Raw genomic sequence first — 25,000 nt, forward strand, 5'->3', positions numbered from 1 at the left:
GTCCTATATTGACATAACCTGAAAAGCCGCTCAGAAAGGAAGAAGCCACTGCTCCAAAACCACCATAAAAAAGCCAGACTACGGATTGCAACTGCACATGGGGACAAAGATCATACTTTTTGGAGAAATGTCTTCTGGTCTGATGAAACAAAAATAGAACTGTTTGGCCATAACGACCACCGTTATGTTTGGAGGAAAAAGGGGGAGGCTTGCAAGCCGAAGAACACCATCCCAACCGTGAAGCACGGGGGTGGCAGCATCATGTTTTGGGGGTGCTTTGCTGCAGGGGGGACTGGTGCACTTCACAAAATAGATGGCATCATGAGGGAGGAAAATTATATAGATATATTGAAGCAACGTCTCAAGACATGTGTCAGGAAGTTAAAGCTTGGTTGCAAATGGGTTTTCCAAATGGACAATGACCCCCAAGCATACTTCCAAAGTTGTGGCAAAATGGCTTAAGGAAAACAAAGTCAAGGTATTGGAGTGGCCATCACAAAGCCCTGACCTCAATCCTATAGAACATTTGTGGGCAGAACTGAAAAAGTGTGTGTGCGAGCAAGGAGGCCGACTAATTTGACTCAGTTACACCAACTCTGTCAGGAGGAATGGGCCAAAATTCCCCCAACTTATTGTGGGAAGCTTGTGGAAGGCTACCTGAAACATTTGACCCAAGTTAAACACGTTAAAGGCAATGCTACCAAGTACTAATTGAGTGTATGTAAACTTCTGACCCACTGGGAATGTGATGAAAGAAATAAAAGCTGAAATAAATCACTCTCTACTATTATTCTGACATTTCACATTCTTAAAATAAAGTGGTGATCTTAACTGACCTAAGACAGGGAATTGTTACTAGGATTAAATATCAGGAATTGTGAAACTGAGTTTAAACTTCCGACTTCAACTGTAAGTAATCTTGGAACCCAGAACCAAATCTAAAATGCGCTAAGTAGCTATGTTGAAAACAACAACGTTAATGATGATGATCATCACCTACGTGAACATAATCTAACAAAAATAATGTTGCTGTTGGCTATCACCTACGTGAACAGCTCATCCTACAAAATCCTGGCCCCAATTACACATCGCTCAGGGGGAGAGGTCCCCCACAAAGCCCTGGGTGACGTCACCATACGCATTATCTCCCAGTAAAAAGACAGACAGGCAGCAGCACACCTCCTGTTTAAGGTTATCAATACTGTCTGCCCCTCTGATTGACTAGTACAGCTACTCCTCACAGCAGATAGTACAGCCTCTCTCTCTCTGTGTCTCTTTCTCCCTCATTCCCTCTCTTATCTCAATCCCTCTCGCTCTCCTTCGCTCTACCTTTCCCCTCGATCTCACTATTTCTCCCCTCTCACTCTTTCTCACTACCTCTCCCCCGTCCTCCCTCTCTACCTCTGTAATTGATGTGGCGGGGTGGCTCAGATGGAGAAGACGATGGATTAATAGGTGTAGTGGTGGTAAATCAGTCACTCCTCTATCCCTCCATCATGCCACGTTTATCTCCATCACAGCTACAAATTCCTTCAAACAAAGAACACTGCGAAACAACCCCCCATGATGCACTGGGGTAGCCAGGGTTCTACAGCCCTGCTCAGAGCTGATAAAGGCTTAAGTTTATGATACCATGCTGAAAAGCAGAAAGGAATGGGTGGAGAGGGGAGAAGGAGAGGGAGAGAGAAAGAAGGGATTTGGACTGTAAAGACTAGACTAAGAAAGATAGGATGGAGGAAGAAAGGAAAAGGGTGGAAGAGAAGGTGAGAGTGGCAGGATGGAGGAAAAGAGAGAGAGAGAAAGTGAAGGAGAAGAGATGTTGCTCAGCTCAGGAGCTTTGTGGACTGGATTTTATTGCATTCAAGGGGAGGGAGGGAGGGAGGGAGGGAGGGAGGACGGGAGGACGGGAGGACGGGCGGACGGACGGACGGACGGACGGACGTCCGTAGACAGACAGACAGACAGACAGACAGACAGACAGACAGACAGACAGACAGACAGACAGACAGACAGACAGACAGAAATAGAGTTGTCATGAAGCACTTTCATTAAGCTCCAAGGTAAAACTTCAAGGGGACACTTATCTAAGGTAAAACAGTGCATGTATTACTAATACTAGGAGATTAGGGATTATAGGAGTAGAATTACCTGGAATATAGTCCACTCAAAAGGAGAATTACAACCCACTCAAAGGAGAATATAGTCCACTCAAATGAGAATATAGCCCCCTCCAAGGAGAATATAGCCCACTCAAAGGAGAATATAGCCCACTCAAAGGAGAATATAGCCCACTCAAAGGAGAATATAGCCCACTCAAAGGAGAATATAGCCCACTCAAAGGAGAATATAGCCCACTCAAAGGAGAATATAGCCCACTCAAAGGAGAATATAGCCCACTCAAAGGAGAATATAACCCACTCAAAGGAGAATATAGCCCACTCAAAGGAGAATATAACCCACTCAAAGGAGAATATAACCCACTCAAAGGAGAATATAGCCCACTCAAAGGAGAATATAACCCACTCAAAGGAGAATATAACCCACTCAAAGGAGAATATAGCCCACTCAAAGGAGAATATAGCCCACTCAAAGGAGAATATAGCCCACTCAAAGGAGAATATAGCCCACTCAAAGGAGAATATAACCCACTCAAAGGAGAATATAGCCCACTCAAAGGAGAATATAACCCACTCAAAGGAGAATATAACCCACTCAAAGGAGAATATAGCCCACTCAAAGGAGAATATAACCCACTCAAAGGAGAATATAACCCACTCAAAGGAGAATATAGCCCACTCAAAGGAGAATATAACCCACTCAAAGGAGAATATAGCCCACTCAAAGGAGAATATAGCCCACTCAAAGGAGAATATAGCCCACTCAAAGGAGAATATAGCCCACTCAAAGGAGAATACAACCCACTCAAAGGAGAATACAACTCACTCAAAGGAGAATACAACTCACTCAAAGGAGAATATAGCCCACTCAAAGGAGAATATAGCCCACTCAAAGGAGAATATAACCCACTCAAAGGAGAATATAGCCCACTCAAAGGAGAATACAACTCACTCAAAGGAGAATATAGCCCACTCACAGGAGAATACAACTCACTCAAAGGAGAATATAGCCCACTCAAAGGAGAATATAACCCACTCAAAGGAGAATATAGCCCACTCACAGGAGAATACAACTCACTCAAAGGAGAATATAGCCCACTCAAAGGAGAATATAGCCCACTCACAGGAGAATACAACTCACTCAAAGGAGAATATAGCCCACTCAAAGGAGAATACAACTCACTCAAAGGAGAATACAGCCCACTCAAAGGAGAATATAACCCACTCAAAGGAGAATACAACCCACTCAAAGGAGAATACAACTCACTCAAAGGAGAATACAACTCACTCAAAGGAGAATATAGCCCACTCAAAGGAGAATACAACTCACTCAAAGGAGAATACAACTCACTCAAAGGAGAATATAGCCCACTCAAAGGAGAATATAACCCACTCAAAGGAGAATACAACCCACTCAAAGGAGAATACAACTCACTCAAAGGAGAATACAACTCACTCAAAGGAGAATATAGCCCACTCAAAGGAGAATATAGCCCACTCACAGGAGAATACAACTCACTCAAAGGAGAATATAGCCCACTCACAGGAGAATATAGCCCACTCACAGGAGAATATAGTCCACTCAAAGGATAATACAACCCACACAAAGGAGAATACAACTCACTCAAAGGAGAATATAGCCCACTTACAGGAGAATATAGTCCACTCAAAGGATAATACAACCCACACAAAGGATAATACAACCCACTCAAAGGAGCTTATCAAAGGAGAATATAGTCCACTGAAAGGAGAATACAACCCACTCAAATGAGAATACAACCCACTCAAAGGAGAATACAACCCACTCAAAGGAGTTTACAGCCCACTCAAAGGAGAATATAGTCCACTCAAAGGAGAATATACATTTACATTACATTTAAGTCATTTAGCAGACGCTCTTATCCAGAGTGACTTACAAATATAGTCCACTCAAAGGAGTTTACAGCCCACTCAAAGGAGAATATAGTCCACTCAAAGGAGAATATAGTCCACTCAAAGGAGAATATAGTCCACTCAAAGGAGAATATAGTCCACTCAAAGGAGAATATAGTCCACTCAAAGGAGTTTACAGCCCACTCAAAGGAGAATATAGTCCACTCAAAGGAGTTTACAGCCCACTCAAAGGAGAATATAGTCCACTCAAAGGAGAATATAGTCCACTCAAAGGAGAATATAGTCCACTCAAAGGAGTTTACAGCCCACTCAAATGAGTTTACAGCCCACTCAAAGGAGTTCACAGCCCACTCAAAGGAGTTTACAGCCCACTCAAAGGAGTTTACAGCCCACTCAAAGGAGAATATAGTCCACTCACAGGAGAATACAACTCACTCAAAGGAGAATATAGTCCACTCAAAGGAGTTTACAGCCCACTCAAATGAGTTTACAGCCCACTCAAAGGAGTTCACAGCCCACTCAAAGGAGTTTACAGCCCACTCAAAGGAGTTTACAGCCCACTCAAAGGAGTTTACAGCCCACTTAAAGGAGTTTACAGCCCACTCAAAGGAGTATATTGTCTATTAAAAGTATTGCAATTGTTTTGAGACATCACTTGCTGAGGACATGTGGAAATGTTTGACAAGACACGGAAAAACCAGAGCCGTGATTCATTATGATCCAAAACACACAACATAATCTACTGTAACATTGAGTACGTTTACATGCACAGTAATAATTCCATATGAACTGATTATGGCAGTAGACAGATTATGAAATAGTCATGTAAACACCTTCCTCTGCTTATCTTAATTGGCGTGAGGTCAAAATCAAAGTAAGCATACGGCGATTTAAACACCTGGTTGTCTGAGCAACGGTTTAAATGATTAGGACATGTAAACACCTTAATCGACGTTCCAGCAGTGTAATTGATTTGTGTATGTGCCAGCACCAGCCGAGAGCCTCCCTCTTTAGTGAGAAGGAAGTGAGTTCAGAACAACTGAATGCATGTGTCTTAAAAGTAGCTTTCACAACAACTTTATATGTCCGAAATCAGAATCAAATATGCTTTCCAGAAATAACATTTTTGATTTTTTTTTCACCTTTATTTAACCAGGTAGGCAAGTTGAGAACAAGTTCTCATTTACAATTGCAACCTGGCCAAGATAAAGCAAAGCAGTTTGACAGATACAACGACACAGAGTTACACATGGAGTAAAACAAACATACAGTCAATAATACAGTATAAACAAGTCTATATACGATGTGAGCAAATGAGGTGAGAAGGGAGGTAAAGGCAAAAAAAAAGGCCATGGTGGCGAAGTAAATACAGTATAGCAAGTAAAACACTGGAATGGTAGATTTGCAGTGGAAGAATGTGCAAAGTATAAATAAAAATAATGGGGTGCAAAGGAGCAAAATAAATAAATAAATTAAATACAGTTGGGAAAGAGGTAGTTGTTTGGGCTAAATTATAGGTGGGCTATGTACAGGTGCAGTAATCTGTAAGATGCTCTGACAGTTGGTGCTTAAAGCTAGTGAGGGAGATAAGTGTTTCCAGTTTCAGAGATTTTTGTAGTTCGTTCCAGTCATTGGCAGCAGAGAACTGGAAGGAGAGGCGGCCAAATAAATAATTGGTTTTGGGGGTGACTAGAGAGATATACCTGCTGGAGCGTGTGCTACAGGTGGGAGATGCTATGGTGACCAGCGAGCTGAGATAAGGGGGGACTTTACCTAGCAGGGTCTTGTAGATGACATGGAGCCAGTGGGTTTGGCGACGAGTATGAAGCGAGGGCCAGCCAACGAGAGCGTACAGATCGCAATGGTGGGTAGTATATGGGGCTTTGGTGACAAAACGGATTGCACTGTGATAGACTGCATCCAATTTGTTGAGTAGGGTATTGGAGGCTATTTTGTAAATGACATCGCCAAAGTCGAGGATTGGTAGGATGGTCAGTTTTACAAGGGTATGTTTGGCAGCATGAGTGAAGGATGCTTTGTTGCGAAATAGGAAGCCAATTCTAGATTTAACTTTGGATTGGAGATGTTTGATATGGGTCTGGAAGGAGAGTTTACAGTTGTCCACGTATTCTAAGTCAGAGCCGTCCAGAGTAGTGATGTTGGACAGGCGGGTAGGTGCAGGTAGCGATCGGTTGAAGAGCATGCATTTAGTTTTACTTGTATTTAAGAGCAATTGGAGGCCACGGAAGGAGAGTTGTATGGCATTGAAGCTTGCCTGGAGGGTTGTTAACACAGTGTCCAAAGAAGGGCCGGAAGTATACAGAATGGTGTCGTCTGCGTAGAGGTGGATCAGGGACTCACTCACCAGCAGCAAGAGCGACCTCATTGATGTATACAGAGAAGAGAGTCGGTCCAAGAATTGAACCCTGTGGCACCCCCATAGAGACTGCCAGAGGTCCGGACAGCAGACCCTCCGATTTGACACACTGAACTCTATCAGAGAAGTAGTTGGTGAACCAGGCGAGGCAATCATTTGAGAAACCAAGGCTGTCGAGTCTGCCGATGAGGATGTGGTGATAGAGAGAGACAAAATCCTTGGCCAGATCAATGAATACGGCGGCGCAGTAATGTTTCTTATCGATGGCGGTTAAGATATCGTTTAGGACCTTGAGCGTGGCTGAGGTGCACCCATGACCAGCTCTGAAACCAGATTGCATAGCAGAGAAGGTATGGTGAGATTCGAAATGGTCGGTAATCTGTTTGTTGACTTGGCTTTCGAAGACCTTAGAAAGGCATGGTAGGATAGATATAGGTCTGTAGCAGTTTGGGTCAAGAGTGTCCCCCCCTTTGAAGAGGGGGATGACCACAGCTGCTTTCCAATCTTTGGGAATCTCAGACGACACGAAAGAGAGGTTGAACAGGCTAGTAATAGGGGTGGCAACAATTTCGGCAGATAATTTTAGAAAGAAAGGGTCCAGATTGTCTAGCCCGGCTGATTTGTAGGGGTCCAGATTTTTAAGCTCTTTCAGAACATCAGCTGAATGGATTTGGGAGAAGGAGAAATGGGGAAGGATGGGGGGGGTTGCAGTGCTGTTGACCGGGGTAGGAGTAGCCAGGTGGAAAGCATGGCCAGCCGTAGAAAAATGCTTATTGAAATTCTCAATTATGGTGGATTTATCAGTGGTGACAGTGTTTCCTATCTTCAGTGCAGTGGGCAGCTGGGAGGAGGTGTTCTTATTCTCCATGGACTTACAGTGTCCCAGAACTTTTTTGAGTTAGTGTTGCAGGAAGCAAATTTCTGCTTAAAAAAGCTAGCCTTGGCTTCTCTAACTGCCTGTGTATAACGGTTTCTAGCTTCCCTGAACAGCTGCATATCACGGGGGCTGTTCGATGCTAATGCAGAACGCCATAGGATGTTTTTGTGTTGGTTAAGGGCAGTCAGGTCTGGGGAGAACCAAGGGCTATATCTGTTCCTGGTTCTAAATTTCTTGAATGGGGCATGTTTATTTAAAATGGTTAGGAAGGCATTTAAAAAAATATCCAGGCATCCTCTACTGACGGGATGAGATCAATATCCTTCCAGGATACCCCGGCCAGGTCGATTAGAAAGGCCTGCTCGCTGAAGTGTTTCAGGGAGCGTTTTACAGTGATGAGTGGAGGCCGTTTGACCGCTGACCCATTACGGATGCAGGCAATGAGGTAGTGATCGCTGAGATCTTGGTTGAAGACAGCAGAGGTGTATTTAGAGGGGAAGTTGGTTAGGATGATATCTATGAGGGTGCCCGTGTTTAAGGCATGTACCTGGTAGGTTCATTGATAATTTGTGTGAGATTGAGGGCATCAAGTTTAGATTGTAGGATGGCTGGGGTGTTAAGCATGTTCCAGTTTAGGTCGCCTAGCAGCACGAGCTCTGAAGATAGATGGGGGGCAATCAGTTCACATATGGTGTCCAGAGCACAGCTGGGGGCAGAGGGTGGTCTATAGCAGGCGGCAATGGTGAGAGACTTGTTTTTAGGGAGGTGGATTTTTTTAGTAGAAGTTCAAATTGTTTGGGTACAGACCTGGATAGTAGGACAGAACTCTGCAGGCTATCTTTGCAGTAGATTGCAACACCGCCCTTTGGCAGTTCTGTCTTGTCTGAAAATGTTGTAATTTCGAATGAAAATTTCTGAATTTTTGGTGGTCTTCCTAAGCCAGGATTCAGACACAGCTAGAACATCCGGGTTGGCAGAGTGTGCTAAAGCAGTGAATAGAACAAACTTAGGGAGGAGGCTTCTAATGTTAACATGCATGAAACCAAGGCTATTACGGTTACAGAAGTCATCAAAAAGAGAGCGCCTGGGGAATTAGGCACTGCAGGGCCTGGATTCACCTCTACATCGCCAGAGGAACATAGGAGGAGAAGAATAAGGGTGCGGCTAAAAGCAATAAGAATTGGTCGTCTAGAACGTCTGGAACAGAGAGTAAAAGGAGGTTTCTGGGGGCGATAAAATAGCATCAAGGTATAATGTACAGACAAAGGTATGGTAGGATGTGAATACAGTGGAGGTAAACCTAGGTATTGAGTGATGAAGAGAGAGATATTGTCTCTAGAAACATCATTGAAACCAGGAGATGTCATTGCATGTGTGGGTGGAACTAATAAATTGGATAAGGTATAGTGAGCAGGACTAGAGGCTCTACAGTGAAATAAGCCAATAAACACTAACCAGAACAGCAATGGACAAGACATATTGACATTAAGGAGAGGCATCCTTAGTCGAGTGATCAAAAGGGTCCAGTGAGTGGAGTGGTTGGTTTGGGGGTCACGGCGATTTAGACAGCTAGCCAGAACATCGGTAGCAAGCTAGCATAGGATGGAGATCTGTTGTTAGCCACCTCTTGCGTTCCGTCAGTAGATTAGTGGGGTTCCGTGTGGTAGAGGGGATTAATCCAAATCACACAAAAAAAAACAAAAAAAACAATAGATATAGTTATAGAGGCCCAAGAAGAAACATAATAATAATAAAAATAAATAAATTGTCCGATTGTCTATTCTGAGAGCAGCCGGTAAGACAGCTAACGGTTAGCAGGCCGCAGATGGGCGTTCAGGTAACGTCGCGACGGAGGAGCCAGCCGGATCTCCTTCGGGTAGATAACGGTGGCAGGCCAGTTGTGAAGGCCCAGTGGGGCTCCGCGTAGGCAGTAAAACGGGTCCGGATAGGTGACTGCAGCCCAGGAGTGATTGACGGAGCTCAGGAGTGATTGACGGAGCTGACTAGCTCTGGAGTAATTGATGTTTGCTCCGGAATCGACGAGAGCAGATAGACACACGGATAGCAGCTAGCTAGCTGTGAGATCCGGGAATGAATGTCCAGAGAGCAGTTGAAATCCAAGGACATGGAGAGAAAAATTGGTCCGGTATGTTCCGCGCTGCGGCGTACAAAACTGGCGATAGATTTTCGAGCTAAAGGATAGCTGATGACCACAAACCGTGGTTAGCTGAATACTAACGATTTGCCAGTAAAGAAGCTAACTAGCTTCTGAACTAGCTTCTGATTAGCTTCTGGCTTGCTCCTGGCTAGCTTCTGGTTAGTTTCTGGCTAGCCTATTGGAGTTTCTGGCTAGCTCCTGGCTAGCTTCTGGTTAGTTTCTGGCTAGCTTCTTGGAGTTTCTGGCTAGCTTCTGGCTAGCTTCTTGGAGGATTGCAGATTTGAGGTAAATAATACTTATTTCTAAATATAAATTGGTGAGGCGGGTTGCAGGAGAGTGTTTTGAAGATGAGTTGATGGAAAATAAAAATAAAATGTATGTGAAAAAAGTTGTAAATATATATATATACAGGACACGACAAGACAAGGACAAAAGACGTCTGAACTGCTATGCCATCTCGGGACAACATCTTCATTGTGGTAGAACGATTATTTTCAGATTGCCATCAGGTGGTCTGATTTCAGATGTGTCCATGTAAACAGGTTTATTAGGGAAATTGTTCTTCTTGTAAAGCATGTAAACGTTTTAATCAAACTATTATATTAATCTGACTATCCACAATAATCACATTATTGTACCCATGTAACCGTACTCAGTGTCGTTGTCAGGTAAAAGTGCAAATCTTGTGGAAGGGCAGTGAAGACAATCAGTGCTACAAAACTGGAAGAACAGTGTCCTCAGAACAGACAGCGCTGGCCGCAGTTACAGATATGTTCCAGCAGGTGTCTCCACACTCTCTCCCACTGCAGTCCTTCCCAGCCTCCTCACATCATATCACTCCGTCTGCAGCCTACTAAGGGCTCCCGTAAGAGTTTACAAGCGCTACAAATCCCTCCAAAGCACCGCAGCCTCTCAGACCTGCAACCGCTTAGACCTACAGCCAGGCTTCCCTGCAACCAGGCACACGTGCAGTCAGGTATAACTGAAGATAGGCAGACCTGCAGATAGGCAGACCTGCAGATAGGCAGACCTGCAGATAGGCAGACCTGCAGCTAGGCAGACCTGCAGATAGGCAGACCTGTAGCCAGGCAGACTTGCAGATAGGCAGACCTGCAGCCAGGCAGACCTGCAGATAGGCAGACCTGCAGCTAGGCAGACCTGCAGATCGGCAGACCTGCAGCCAGGCAGACCTGCAGATAGGCAGACCTGCAGATAGGCAGACCTGCAGATAGGCAGACCTGCAGCTAGGCAGACCTGCAGCCAGGCAGACCTGCAGCTAGGCAGACCTGCAGCCAGGCAGACCTGCAGATAGGCAGACCTGCAGATAGGCAGACCTGCAGCTAGGCAGACCTGCAGCCAGGCAGACCTGCAGATAGGCAGACCTGCAGATAGGCAGACCTGCAGCCAGGCAGACCTGCAGATAGGCAGACCTGCAGCTAGGCAGACCTGCAGATAGGCAGACCTGCAGATAGGCAGACCTGCAGCTAGGCAGACCTGCAGCCAGGCAGACCTGCAGCTAGGCAGACCTGCAGATAGGCAGACCTGCAGCTAGGCAGACCTGCAGCCAGGCAGACCTGCAGATAGGCAGACCTGCAGCTAGGCAGACCTGCAGATAGGCAGACCTGCAGATAGGCAGACCTGCAGCTAGGCAGACCTGCAGATAGGCAGACCTGCAGATAGGCAGACCTGCAGCTAGACAGACCTGCAGCCAGGCAGACCTGCAGATAGGCAGACCTGCAGCTAGGCAGACCTGCAGCTAGGCAGACCTGCAGCTAGGCAGACCTGCAGACCTGCAGCTAGGCAGACCTGCAGATAGGCAGACCTGCAGCTAGGCAGACCTGCATATAGGCAGACCTGCATATAGGCAGACCTGCAGCTAGACAGACCTGCATATAGGCAGACCTGCATATAGGCAGACCTGTAGCTAGACAGACCTGCAGCCAGGCAGACCTGCAGATAGGCAGACCTGCAGCCAGGCAGACCTGCAGATAGGCAGACCTGCAGATAGGCAGACCTGCAGCCAGGCAGACCTGCAGATAGGCAGACCTGCAGATAGGCAGACCTGCAGCTAGGCAGACCTGCAGCCAGGCAGACCTGCAGCCAGGCAGACCTGCAGATAGGCAGACCTGCAGATAGGCAGACCTGCAGATAGGCAGACCTGCAGCCAGGCAGACCTGCAGATAGGCAGACCTGCAGCTAGACAGACCTGCAGCCAGGCAGACCTGCAGCTAGACAGACCTGCAGATAGGCAGACCTGCAGCTAGACAGACCTGCAGCCAGGCAGACCTGCAGCCAGGCAGACCTGCAGATAGGCAGACCTGCAGCTAGGCAGACTGCTAGGCAGACCCAGGACAGACCTGCAGATAGGCAGACCTGCAGCTAGACAGACCTGCAGCCAGGCAGACCTGCAGCCAGGCAGACCTGCAGATAGGCAGACCTGCAGCTAGGCAGACCTGCAGCTAGGCAGACCTGCAGATAGGCAGACCCAGATGCAGACCTGCAGATAGGCAGACAGCTGCAGACCCAGGCAGACCTGCAGCTAGGCAGACCTGCAGATAGGCAGACCTGCAGCTAGGCAGACCTGCAGCTAGGCAGACCTGCAGATAGGCAGACCTGCAGATAGGCAGACCTGCAGCCAGGCAGACCTGCAGATAGGCAGACCTGCAGATAGGCAGACCTGCAGATAGGCAGACCTGCAGATAGGCAGACCTGCAGATAGGCAGACCTGCAGATAGGCAGACCTGCAGATAGCAGACCTGCAGAGGCAGACCTGCAGCTAGGCAGACCTGCAGCTAGGCAGACCTGCAGCTAGACAGACCTGCAGATAGGCAGACCTGCAGCTAGGCAGACCTGCAGCCAGGCAGACCTGCAGCTAGGCAGACCTGCAGCTAGGCAGACCTGCAGCTAGGCAGACCTGCAGCTAGACAGACCTGCAGCCAGGCAGACCTGCAGATAGGCAGACCTGCAGCTAGGCAGACCTGCAGCTAGGCAGACCTGTAGCTAGACAGACCTGCAGCCAGGCAGACCTGCAGATAGGCAGACCTGCAGCTAGGCAGACCTGCAGCCAGGCAGACCTGCAGATAGGCAGACCTGCAGCTAGACAGACCTGCAGCCAGGCAGACCTGCAGCTAGACAGACCTGCAGTAGATCAGTGCACCACTCACAGGGACACACTGACTCTCCAGCCCTCTACCACTGCTCCACTGTCTGACCTTGTGGCTACTGATGAACTGTTTCCCCTTCCGACCCTAAACTGACCTCTAACTACTACTACAGAACCAGGGAAAGAGAATTAGAAAGATTGAAAGGGATGGAGAGAAATGGAGAGAGAAAGGGAGAGGGCTTGAACCCCCCCCTCAACCTCTCTTTCTCTCGGCTCAGCCCCCTCTCTCTGCACAACCTCTCTCTGCCTCTCTTTCTCTCCATCTCCCCCCTGTAGGCAATGCCTTTGTTTGTGATCTCTATAGCAGGAACCTCCACGTCTGGAGGAAACCAAGCGAGGTGAAAACATGGTTCTACAGGGAGTGAGGGAGGGAGTGTGGTAGGGAGGGAGTGAGGGAGGGAGTGTGGTAGGGAGGGAGTGAGGGAGGGAGTGTGGTAGGGAGGGTGGGAGGGAGGGAGGGAGGGAGGGAGTGTGGTAGGGAGGGAGGGAGGGAGTGTGGTAGGGAGGGAGTGTGGTAGGGAGGGGGAGGGAGTGGTAGGGAGGGAGTGTGGTAGGCAGGGAGGGAGGGAGTGTGGTAGGGAGGGAGGGAGGGAGGGAGGGAGTGTGGTAGGGAGGGAGGGAGGGAGTGTGGTAGGGAGGGAGTGTGGTAGGGAGGGAGGGAGGGAGTGTGTTAGGGAGGGAGCTTTGTTGTTGCATCTTGTTCTGTTCCTGTGAAGTAGGGAGGTTGTGTTAATTCTTTCTGTCTCACTGTCCAGGTTAACACATGGTCCTTCTCTCCAACCCTCCTCTCCAATCTCCTCTCTCTCCTCTCCCTCCTATCTTCCTCTCCTGTCCATGCGCTGAATGCAGCAGTCAATATTGTCCAGGGAATGTTAACATCATGGTTGCCATGGATAGGCCATTCTATTAGAGGAAGAACATTTGTAGAGGTACAGAAAAAGACTCCATGGACGGTCGAATGTGTGTGTCTGTCTCTCCATATCTCACCTCCACATGAGGGTCTGATGTACCGACGGTCGCAGGTGGTAGACGTGATTACTGACGGCGAGGTTGTGTTCCAACCGGAAAGGTTCCAATACCACGCCGTCCCGGACCGGGAAGGTCAACCGCAGCTCCTCGTTGGGATTGGCTGATTGGAGCGGAGAGACAGGACAGGAAGATAGGACGTCAGCTTTCCGTTTAAATGTATCTGTGGTATCTGTGGTAGTGGGGTTAGAGTTGTATACTGGTTGATTAACAGTCACACATACAGTAGACAGTGGCTGAGGCACCGGGATATCACTGGGTGGTATTACCCTGACTAACACGTGGCTGTACATTCCTATGGTTAGATGCTATAGGAGTCAACAACAGCCATGTATCAGGGCAGCATGTAGTAGTGATCAGGGTTGGGCTCAAATCCATTTAATTTCCAGTCAATTCAGAAAGTAAAACAAATTCCAATTCCAAATGTTCCCAATTAAAAAGCATTGGAGAGAATTGGAAATGTAGTTTCATTGTACTTCCTGAATTGAAAAGGAATTGAGCCTAATCCTGGTGATGTAGTGGACTAGTCGTGTCAGTGGCTTTGTACTGTATCTCATGAAATGGAAATAGAAACATCAATGTTCTGCTAATGCTTGTTGGACAGGCTTTGTTGTATTTTCAGCCACAGGTATCTAAGGAGCTACTGACAGCATGGAATAGCTCTGCTGTGTGTGCGTGTGTGTGTGTGTGTGTGTGTGTGTGTGTGTGTGTGTGTGTGTGTGTGTGTGTGTGTGTGTGTGTGTGTGTGTGTGTGTGTGTGTGTGTGTGTGTGTGTGTGTGTGTGTGTGTGTGTAATTCCATACTGTACATTCATACACACTATATATACAAAAGTATGTGGACACCCCTTCAAATGAGTGGATTTGGCTACTTCAGCCACACCGTTGCTGACAGGTGTATAAAATCAAGCACACAGCCATGTAATCTCCATAGTTATGTTATTTGTCAAATGCACCGAATACAACAGGTAGACCTTACCGTGAAATGCTCACTTACAAGACCTTAACCAAAATAAACTCAAGTAAAAAATAAAATAAAAAATAACAATAAAATAACAATAATGAGGCTATATACAGGGGGTACCGGTACCGAGTCAATGTGTGGGGGCACAGGTTAGTCGAGGTCATTTGTACATGTAGGTAGGGGTAAAGTGACTATGCATAGATATTAAACAGCGAGTAGCAGCAGTGTGAAAACAAAGAGGGATTGCTGGATTGCAGGAAGCTTGGCCCCAGTGATGTACTGGGCCAAACGCAGTACCCTCTGTCGCACCTTAAGGTCAGATGCAGAGGAGTTGCCATACCAAGCGGTGATGCAACCGGTCAGGATGCTCTCGATGGTGCAGCTGTGGAACTTTTTGAGGATCTGGGGACCCATGCCAAATCTTTTCAGTCTCCTGAGGGGGAAAAGGTGTTGTCGTGCCCTCTTCACAACTCTCTTGGTGTGTTTGAACCGTGATGTGGACAAGGAACTTGAAACTCTCAACCCGCTGCACTACAGCCCTGTCGATGTGAATGGGGGAGTGTTCGGCCCTCCTTTTCCTATAGTCCACAATCAGCTCGTTTGTCTTGCTCACATTGAGGGAGAGGTTGTTGTCCTGGCACCACACGGCCAGGTCTCTGGCCTCCTCCCTATAGGCCGTCTCATCGTTGTCGGTGATCAGGCCTACCCACTGTTGTGTCGTCAGCAAACTTAATTATTGGGTTGGAGTTGTGCACGACAACGCAGCCGTGGGTGAACAGGGAATACAGGAGGGGACTAAGCACCACTGAGGGGCCCCCGTGTTTAGGTTCAGTATGGTAGATGTGTTGATGCCTACCCATAACACCTGGGGGAGGCCCGTCAGGAAGTTGCAAAGGGGGTTGTTTATTCCCAGGGTCCTTAGCTTATTGATGAGCTTTGAGGGCACTATGGTGTTGAACGCTGAGCTGTCGTCTATGAACAGCATTCTAACATAGGTGTTCCTTTTGTCCAGGTGGGAAAGGGCAGTGTGGAGTGGGATTGCGTCATCAGTGGATCTGTTGGGGCGGTAGGCATGGGTCATGGGTCTCTGGGATGAGTGGGTCCAGGGTTTCTGGGATGAGTGGGTCCAGCGTTTCCGGGATGAGTGGGTTCAGGGTTTCCGGGATGAGTGGGTCCAGGGTTTCCGGGATGAGTGGGTTCAGGGTTTCCGGGATGAGTGGGTCCAGGGTTTCCGGGATGAGTGGGTTCAGGGTTTCCGGGATGAGTGGGTCCAGGGTTTCCGGGATGAGTGGGTCCAGGGTTTCCGGGATGAGTGGGTTCAGGGTTTCCGGGATGAGTGGGTTCAGGGTTTCCGGGATGAGTGGGTCCAGCGTTTCCGGGATGAGTGGGTCCAGGGTTTCAGGGATGAGTGGGTTCAGGGTTCCCGGGATGAGTGGGTCCAGGGTTTCCGGGATGAGTGGGTCCAGGGTTTCAGGTGTTGATGTGAGCCATGACCAGCCTTTCAAAGCACTTCATGAATACAGACGTTAGTGCTACGGGGCGGTAATCATTTAGGCAGGTTACCTTCACTTTCTTGGGCACAGGGACTATGGTGGTCTGCTTGAACCATGTAAGTATTCTCCTCGCTCTACTCTCTCTTCTCCTCTATTTCCCTCCCTTCTCCTCCTCTCGTTTCCTCCCTCCTCCTTTCCCTTCTCTCTCCTCTCCTATCCTCTCCTCCACTTCCCTTGCTTTTCCTCTCTCCTCTCCACCTCCCTCTCCTCCTTCCTCTCCTCTCCTTCTCTCCACCTCCCTCTCTTCTCTTCTCCTCTCCTCCCTTCTCCTCCACCTCCCTCTCTCCCCTCTTCCTTCTATTTCTCTCGACTCCTGCTGGAAAGTACTGGAAAATCCCTGAGATGAAAGCACAGCTAGCTACGCCATGTCCTCGCTATCAAAATAACACAGAGAAATAATAGTTCATGTTATCTGATCTCAGAGCAGAAACATGTCCATCACTGTCTGATGAAACAGCTTGCTGTGCTACTCTGTTTCACCACTTCTTTCCAATGATGATAAATTCATTAAAAAGTACTGAAAACTCATTTTGAATTGTGGGTAATAATGGGTTTTTCAGGGTACACGTGTCCCAAAATGTGTTTTCAAGCTTTGTGTGTGTGTGTTTGTGTGGAGTTGCAGGTGAATTGCCTCTTCAATAACCTCATCTGCTGTGTCGAGTTCCACTTACCAGTGGTGCAGAGCAAGGCTTACTTACACACACACACACAAACACACACAGAATTATGTTGTGCATTTAACAAGCCTTAAAAAGCGACAGGAGGCCGTGGTGAATCAAAATAACCAAACCACAAAACCGCACACTGCAGTAAAGCTACTACAAACACACACAATGTACCCTGCAATGATGAGCCCAACAACCTGAGGGGTAGTGGGGCAAATAATTACTGCTCTGAAACAGAAACTCAGTAATATAAAATCACTGGAGTATGGTGGGCAACAACACCGTAGAGGAAATGATATGTCTTCATAATCACACACAAACACACAATGCACTGTCAATATGAGAGAAGACAGTCTGGGCCTGACTACTGATCAAGGATCAGTTTAGCCTTTTAGATCCTAGAGGGAAATGATCATAGATCAGCACTCCTACCCTGAGACATTTTGAGACAGGTAGCGTTGGGACAGGTAGCGTTCTCCTGGAATCCACCAAACCCATATTCGTCCGTCATACTGCCAGATGGTGAAGCGTGATTCATCACTCTAGAGAACGTGTTTCCACCACTAAAGAGTCCAATGGAGGAAAGCTTAACATCACTCCAGGCGATGCTTAGCATTGCGCATGGTGATCTTAGGCTTGTGTGCGGCGACTCGGCCATGGAAACCCATTTCATGAAGCTCCCAACGAACAGTTCTTGTGCTGACGTTGCTTCCAGAGACAGTTTGGAACTCAGTAGTGAGTGTTGCAACCGAGGTCAGATGATTTTGAGCTTGTGTGGCCTACCACTTTGTGGCTGAGCTGTTGTTGCCCCTAAACATTTCCACTTCACAATAACACTTACAGTTGACCAGGACAGAACTAGCAAGGCAGAAATTTGACAAACTGACTTGTTGGAAAGGTGGCATCCTATGACAGTGCCACGTTAAAAGTCAGAGCTCTTCAGTTAGGCCATTCTACTGCCAATGTTTGTCTATGGAGATTGCATGGCTGTGTGATAGATGTTATATACCTGTCAGCAAAGAGTGTGGCTGAAATAACAGATTCCACTCATTTGAATGGGTGTCCACATACTTTGGTATGTATAACTTCTTTCACCACTCCTCTCTAGTCAGAAAGAGAGGTCAGAAAGAGAGGTCAGAGAGAGACATAGTCAATGGTAGGCTTCGAGGGGACTCCTATGGTAGGTACACCTATAGCTCATCTCTTGGCAGTAGTACTGCAGACTACTTTATTACTGACCTCAACCCAGAGTCTCTCAGAGCGTTCACAGTCAGTCCACTGACATCCCTATTAGATCACAGCAAAATCACAGTCTACTTAAACAGAGCAATACTCAATCATGAGGCATCAAAGCCAAAGGAACTGAGTAATATTAAGAAATGCTATAGATGGAAGGAATGTAGAGTGGAAACCTATCAACAAAACATTTAGGCAGCAACAAATTCAGTCCCTTTTAGACAACTTCCTGGACAAAACGTTCCACTGTAATAGTGAAGGTGTAAACTTGGCAGTAGAAAATCTTAACAGTATATTTGACCTCAGCTTCTCTATGAAATCTACAAATGTCAAACAGAAAACCAAAGTAAATGAACAACAATGACAAATGGTTTGATGAAGAATGCAAAACATAAGAAAGTCATTGTGAAACCTGTCCAACCAAAAACAGAGAACCAGAAAACCAGAGTCTACGCCTTCACTATGGTGAATCACTAAAACAATACAGAAATACACTACGGAAAAAGAAGGAACAGCACGTCAGAAATCACTTCAATGTAATTGAAGAATCCATAGACTCTAACCACTTCTGGGAAAATTTGAAAAAAACTAAAATAACAACAACACAAAGAATTATGTATCCAAAATGGAGACGGATAAACTACTTCTCCAATCTTTTTGGTTCTATAACAAAGAACCAACAGCAAAAACATAGACATGATCAAATACAAATCTTAGAATCAACTATTAAAAACTCCCACAACCCACTGGATTCTGCAATTACATTGAATGAATTACAGGAGAAAATACAAACCCTCCAACCCAAAAAGGCCTGTGGGGTTGATGGTGTCCACAATGAAATGATCAAATATACAGACCACAAATTACAATTTGCTATATTTAAACTCTAACATCATCCTCAGCTCTGGCATCTTCCAAATATTTGGAACCAATGGCTGATCACCCCAATCCACAAAAGTGGAGACAAATTTGACCCCAATAACTACCGTGGGAAATGCATCAACAGCAACCTTGAGAAAGTCCTCTGCATTATCATTAACAGCAGACTCGTACATTTACTCAGTGAAAACAATGTACTGAGCAAATGTCAAATTGGCTTTTTACCAAACTACCGTACGACACACCACGTGTTCATCCTGCACACCCTAATTGACAAACAAACCAAAACAAAGGCAAAGTCTTCTCATGCTTTGTTGATTTCAAAAAAGCCTTAGACTCAATTTGGTATGATGGTCTGCGATACAAACTGATGGAAAGTGGTGTTGAGGGAAAAATATACAACATTATAAAATCCATGTACACAAACAACAAGTGTGCGGTGAAAATGTGTAAAAAACACACATTGCTTTCCAAAGGGCCGTGGGGGGAGTCAGGGATGCAGCCGAAGGCCCACCCTCTATAACATAGAGCAGCAAGAAAAAGTATGTGAACCTTTTGGAAATACCTGGATTTCTGCATATATTGGTCATAAAATCTGATCTAGGTCACAACAATAGACAAACACAGTTTGCTTAAACCAATAACACAAACAAGTTTTCATGTCTTTATTGAACACAACACGTAAACATTGACAGTGGGGGGGGGGTATGTGAACCCTTGGGTTTAATAACTGGCTGACCCTCCTTTGGCAGCAGTAACCTCAACCAAACATTTTATGTAGTTGTGGATCAGAACTGCACAACGGTCAGGAGGAATTTTGGACCATTCCTCTTTACAAATTGTTTCAGATTATTCTTGGGATGTCTGCTGTGAACCGCTCTCGAGGTCATACCACAGCATCTCAATGGGGTTGAGGTCAGGACTCTGACTGTGCCACTCAGGTTGAGGTCAGGACTCTGACTGGGCCACTCAGGTTGAGGTCAGGACTCTGACTGGGCCACTCCTGAAGGTGTATTTTCTTCTGTTTAATCCATTCTGTTGTTGATTTACTTCTGTGTTTTGGGTCGTTGTCCTGTTGCATCACCCAACTTCTGTTGAGCTTCAATTGGCAGACAGATAACCTTACATTCTCCTGCAAAATGTCTTCATAAACTTGGGAATTCATTTTTCCGTCAATGATAACAAGCTGTCCAGGCCCTGAGGCAGAAAAACAGTCCCAAACCATGATGCTCCCTCCACCATACTTTACAGTTGGGATGAGGTTTTGATGTTGATGTGCTGTGCCTTTTTTTCTCCATACATAAAGTTGTGTGTTTAAGGGAGGACACCACAGAAGAAGCCACTGCTGTCCCAAAAAAACATTGATGCACATTTGAAGTTTGCAAAAGTGCACCTGGATGTTCCACAACTCAACTGTAGTTTCATCTGTCCAAATAATATTTTGCACTTTTGCGAACTTCAGACGTGCAGTACTGTTTTTTTTGGACAGCAGTGGCTTCTTCCGTGGTGTCCTCCCATGAACACCATTCTTGTTTAGTGTTTTACGTATCGTAGACTCGTCAAAAGAAATGTTAGCATGTTCCAGAGATTTCTGTAAGTCTTCAGCTGACATTCTAGGATTCTTCTTAACCTTATTAAGCATTCTGCACGTTGCTCTTGCAGTCATCTTTGCTGGACGGCCACTCTTAGGGAGAGTAGCAACAGTGCTGAACTTTCTCCATTTATAGACAGTTTATCTTACCGTGGACTGATGAACATCAAGGCTTTTAGAGATACTTTAGTAACCCTGTCCAGCTTTATGCAAGTCAAGAATTCTTAAAATTATGTCTTCGGAGATCTCTTTCATTTGAGGCATGGTTCACATCAGGAAATGCTTCTTGTGAGTAGCAAACTCAAATTTTGTGAGTGTTTTTTATAGGGCAGGGCAGCTCTAACCGATATCTCCAATCTGGTCTCATTGATTGGACTCCAGGTTAGCTGACTCCTGACTCCAACTAGCTTTTGGAGAAGTCATTAGCCTTGGGGGGTTCATATACTTTATCCAGCCTGCACTGTGAATGTTCACATGATGTATTCAATATAGACAAGACACATACAATAATTTGTGTGCTATTAGTTTAAGCACACTATGTTTGTCTATTGTTGTGGAAATTCCAAGGGTTCACATGCTTTTTCTTGCCACTGTATATATCAACAAATTAGTGAGGGCACTAGAACAGCCTGCAGCACCCAGCCTCACCCTACTAGAATTTGAAGTCAAATGTCTACTGTTTGCTGATGATCTGGTGCTTCTGTCACCAACCAAGGAGGGCCTACAGCAGCACCTAGATCGTCTGCACAGATTCTGTCAGACCTGGGCCCTGACAGACCTGGGCCCTGACAGACCTGGGCCCTGACAGACCTGGGCCCTGACAGACCTGGGCCCTGACAGACCTGGGCCCTGACAGTAGATCTCAGTAAGACCAAAATAATGGTGTTCCAAAAAAGGTTCAGTTGCCAGGACTACAAATACCATCTAGACCCCGTGGCCCTATAGCACACGAAAGACTACACAACATCAGCACCACAGGTAACTTCCACAAAGCTATGCATACCTCGGCCTAAACATCAGCACCACAGGTAACTTCCACAAAGCTATGCATACCTCGGCCTAAACATCAGCACCACAGGTAACTTCCACAAAGCTATGCATACCTCGGCCTAAACATCAGCACCACAGGTAACTTCCACAAAGCTATGCATACCTCGGCCTAAACATCAGCACCACAGGTAACTTCCACAAAGCTATGCATACCTCGGCCTAAACATCAGCACCACAGGTAACTTCCACAAAGCTATGCATACCTCGGCCTAAACATCAGCACCACAGGTAACTTCCACAAAGCTATGCATACCTCGGCCTAAACATCAGCACCACAGGTAACTTCCACAAAGCTATGCATACCTCGGCCTAAACATCAGCACCACAGGTAACTTCCACAAAGCTATGCATACCTCGGCCTAAACATCAGCACCACAGGTAACTTCCACAAAGCTATGCATACCTCGGCCTAAACATCAGCACCACAGGTAACTTCCACAAAGCTATGCATACCTCGGCCTAAACATCAGCACCACAGGTAACTTCCACAAAGCTATGCATACCTCGGCCTAAACATCAGCACCACAGGTAACTTCCACAAAGCTATGCATACCTCGGCCTAAACATCAGCACCACAGGTAACTTCCACAAAGCTATGCATACCTCGGCCTAAACATCAGCACCACAGGTAACTTCCACAAAGCTATGCATACCTCGGCCTAAACATCAGCACCACAGGTAACTTCCACAAAGCTATGCATACCTCGGCCTAAACATCAGCACCACAGGTAACTTCCACAAAGCTATGCATACCTCGGCCTAAACATCAGCACCACAGGTAACTTCCACAAAGCAGTGAACAATCTTAGAGACAAGGCAAGAAGGGCCTTATATGCCACCAAAAGGAACATACAATTTGACAAATTTGACATCCCAATTAGGATCTGGCTAAAAATACTTGAATCAGTTATAGAACCCATTGCCCTTTCTGGTTGTGAGGTCTGGGGTCCGCTCACCAACCAAAGATTCACAAAATGGGACAAACACCAAATTGAGACTGCATGCAGAATTCTGCAAAAATATCCTCAGTGTACAATGTAAAACACCAAATAATGTATTCAGAGCAGAATTAGGCCGATAACCGCTAATTATCAAAATCCAGAAGAGAGCCATTAAATTCTACAACCACCTAAAAGGAAGTGAATCCCAAACCTTCTATAACAAAGCCATCACCTACAGAGAGATGAACATAAGCAAGCTGGTCCTGGGGCTCTTTTCACAAACAGACCCCACAGAGCCCCAGGACAGCAATACAATTAGACCCAACCAAATAATGAGGAAAAAAAAGATAATTACTTAACACATTGGCAAGAACTAACAAAAAAAACAGAGCAAACTAGAATGCTATTTGGCCCTAAACAGAGAGTACACAGTGGCAGAAAACCTGACCACTGTGACTGACCCAAACTTAAGGAAAGCTTTGACTATGTACAGACTCAATGAGCATAGCCTTGATATTGAGAAAGGCCGCCATAGGCAGACCTGGCTCTCAAGAGAAGACGGGATATGTGCACACTGCCCACAAAATGAGGTGGAAACTGAGCTGCACTTCCTAACCTCCTGACCAATGTATGACAATATTAGAGACACATATTTCCCTCAGATTACACAGATTCACAAATAATTTGATAACAAAACCAATTTTGATAAACTCCCATATCTACTGGGTGAAATTCCACAGTGTGCCAACACAGCAGCAAGATGTGTGACCTGTTGCCACAAGAAAAGGGCATCCAGTGAAGAGCAAACACCATTGTAAATACAACCCATATTTATGTTTATTTATTTTCCCTTTTGTACTTCAACTATTTGCACATCGAGAGAGACAGAGAGAGAGAGAGAGGGAGAGAGAGAGAGAGAGAGAGAGAGAGAGAGAGAGAGAGAGGAAAGAGAGGAGGGAGAGAGAGAGAAAGAGGGAAGAGAGGAGGGAGAGAGAGAGAGGGAGGGAAGAGAGGGGAGAGAGAGGGGAGGGAAGAGAGAGGGAGAGAGAGAGGGAAGAGAGGGAGAGAGAGAGGGAAGAGAGGAGGGAGGGAGAGAGGGGGAAGAGAGGAGGGAGAGCGAGAGAGACAGAGAGAAAGAGAGGGAAGAGAGGAGGGAGAGAGAGAGAGAGAGGGGAAGGGAAGAGAGGAGGGAGAGAGAGAGAGAGAGCGAGAGAGAGGGAAGAGAGGAGGGAGAGAGAGAGAGAGAGAGAGTGAAGAGAGAGAGAGGGAAGAGAGGAGGGGAGAGAGGAAGAGAGAGGGAAGAGAGGAGGGAGAGGGAGAGAGGGGGAAGAGAGGAGGGAGAGAGAGAGAGGGAAGAGAGGAGGGAGAGAGAGAGGGAAGAGAGGAGGGGGAGGGGAGAGAGAGGGAAGAGAGGAGGGAGAGAGAGAGGGAAGAGAGGAGGGAGAGGGAAGAGAGGAGGGAGAGAGAGAGGGAAGAGAGGTGGGAGAGAGAGAGAGGAGGGAGAGGGAAGAGAGGAGGGAGAGAGAGAGGGAAGAAGGTACTCTACTACTCTCTGTTCATCTTTGAATGTGTTGTATCCCCCAGCAGCTTACAGCAATACTCTCCCCTCCCATTCATTTAAGGCTCTGCCACGCTCCCTCCCTCCCTCTCCCTCCTCTGAGCCCTGCCACGCTCCCTCCCTTTCCTCTCCTTCCTCTAAGCCCTGCCACGCTCGCTCTCCATCCCTCCCTCCTCTCCCCGACCCTGTGAGTGAGCAACCATAACAGGCAGTGGAATGGATTCATTTGCTCTAATGTGTTATGGGCTGCAGCACGGCACAGAGTGACTCTCTCTCTTCCCTCTCCCCCACTCTCTCTCTCCCCATATTTCTCTGATATTCTCTGCAGTCATGTGTTTTCCAAACAAGCCAATCCACATCACTCAGCTGAGCTGTCCTCTTTCCGCCTCACACTCACACACAACTGCAGTAAAGCTACTACAAACACACACAATGTACCCTGCAATGATGAGCCCAACAACCTGAGGGGTAGTGGGGCAAATAATTACTGCTCTGAAACAGAAACTCAGTAATATAAAATCACTGGAGTATGGTGGGCAACAACACCGTAGAGGAAATGATATGTCTTCATAATCACACACAAACACACAATGCACTGTCAATATGAGAGAAGACAGTCTGGGTGCGCGCGCACACACACACACACACACACACACACACACACACACACACACACACACACACACACACACACACACACACACACACACACACACACACACACACACACACCTCTGCATTCACCCCAGTCATAGACTGCGCAAAGGTAAAGAATAGCAACACCCTGTTATGATCTACTCCTGATTAATGCTGAATGTTTCTGTGTGTCCACCTTGTGTTTTCATGTGATGAGCAGAGCTGTAATGTCCAGCTACGTGGCACCCAGCACTGCAATGCAGCCAGCTGTGGTCTGACGCTATCTGATAGCTGTTGGCTGGCTATAAATATGGATA

At 46.7% G+C, this 25,000-nt stretch overlaps 1 protein-coding gene across 9 annotated transcripts in view; it reads right to left on the reverse strand.

The window, feature by feature from the left end:
- LOC118375470 (zinc finger MIZ domain-containing protein 1-like) overlaps window positions 1-25,000 on the reverse strand; it is a 316,755-nt gene that overhangs the window by 78,248 nt on the left and 213,507 nt on the right. For 7 of the 9 annotated variants that reach the window (XM_052498707.1, XM_052498704.1, XM_052498706.1 and 4 more), the window contains one exon: window positions 13,573-13,714. The exons of the other annotated variants lie outside the window; for them this stretch is intronic. The gene's annotated coding sequence lies outside the window, so the exon portion shown is untranslated. The remainder of the gene's footprint in view (window positions 1-13,572; window positions 13,715-25,000) is intronic. 9 annotated transcript variants of the gene reach the window in all.

Source organism: Oncorhynchus keta, chromosome 36 (assembly GCF_023373465.1).
Source record: "Oncorhynchus keta strain PuntledgeMale-10-30-2019 chromosome 36, Oket_V2, whole genome shotgun sequence".
NCBI lineage: Eukaryota > Metazoa > Chordata > Actinopteri > Salmoniformes > Salmonidae > Oncorhynchus > Oncorhynchus keta.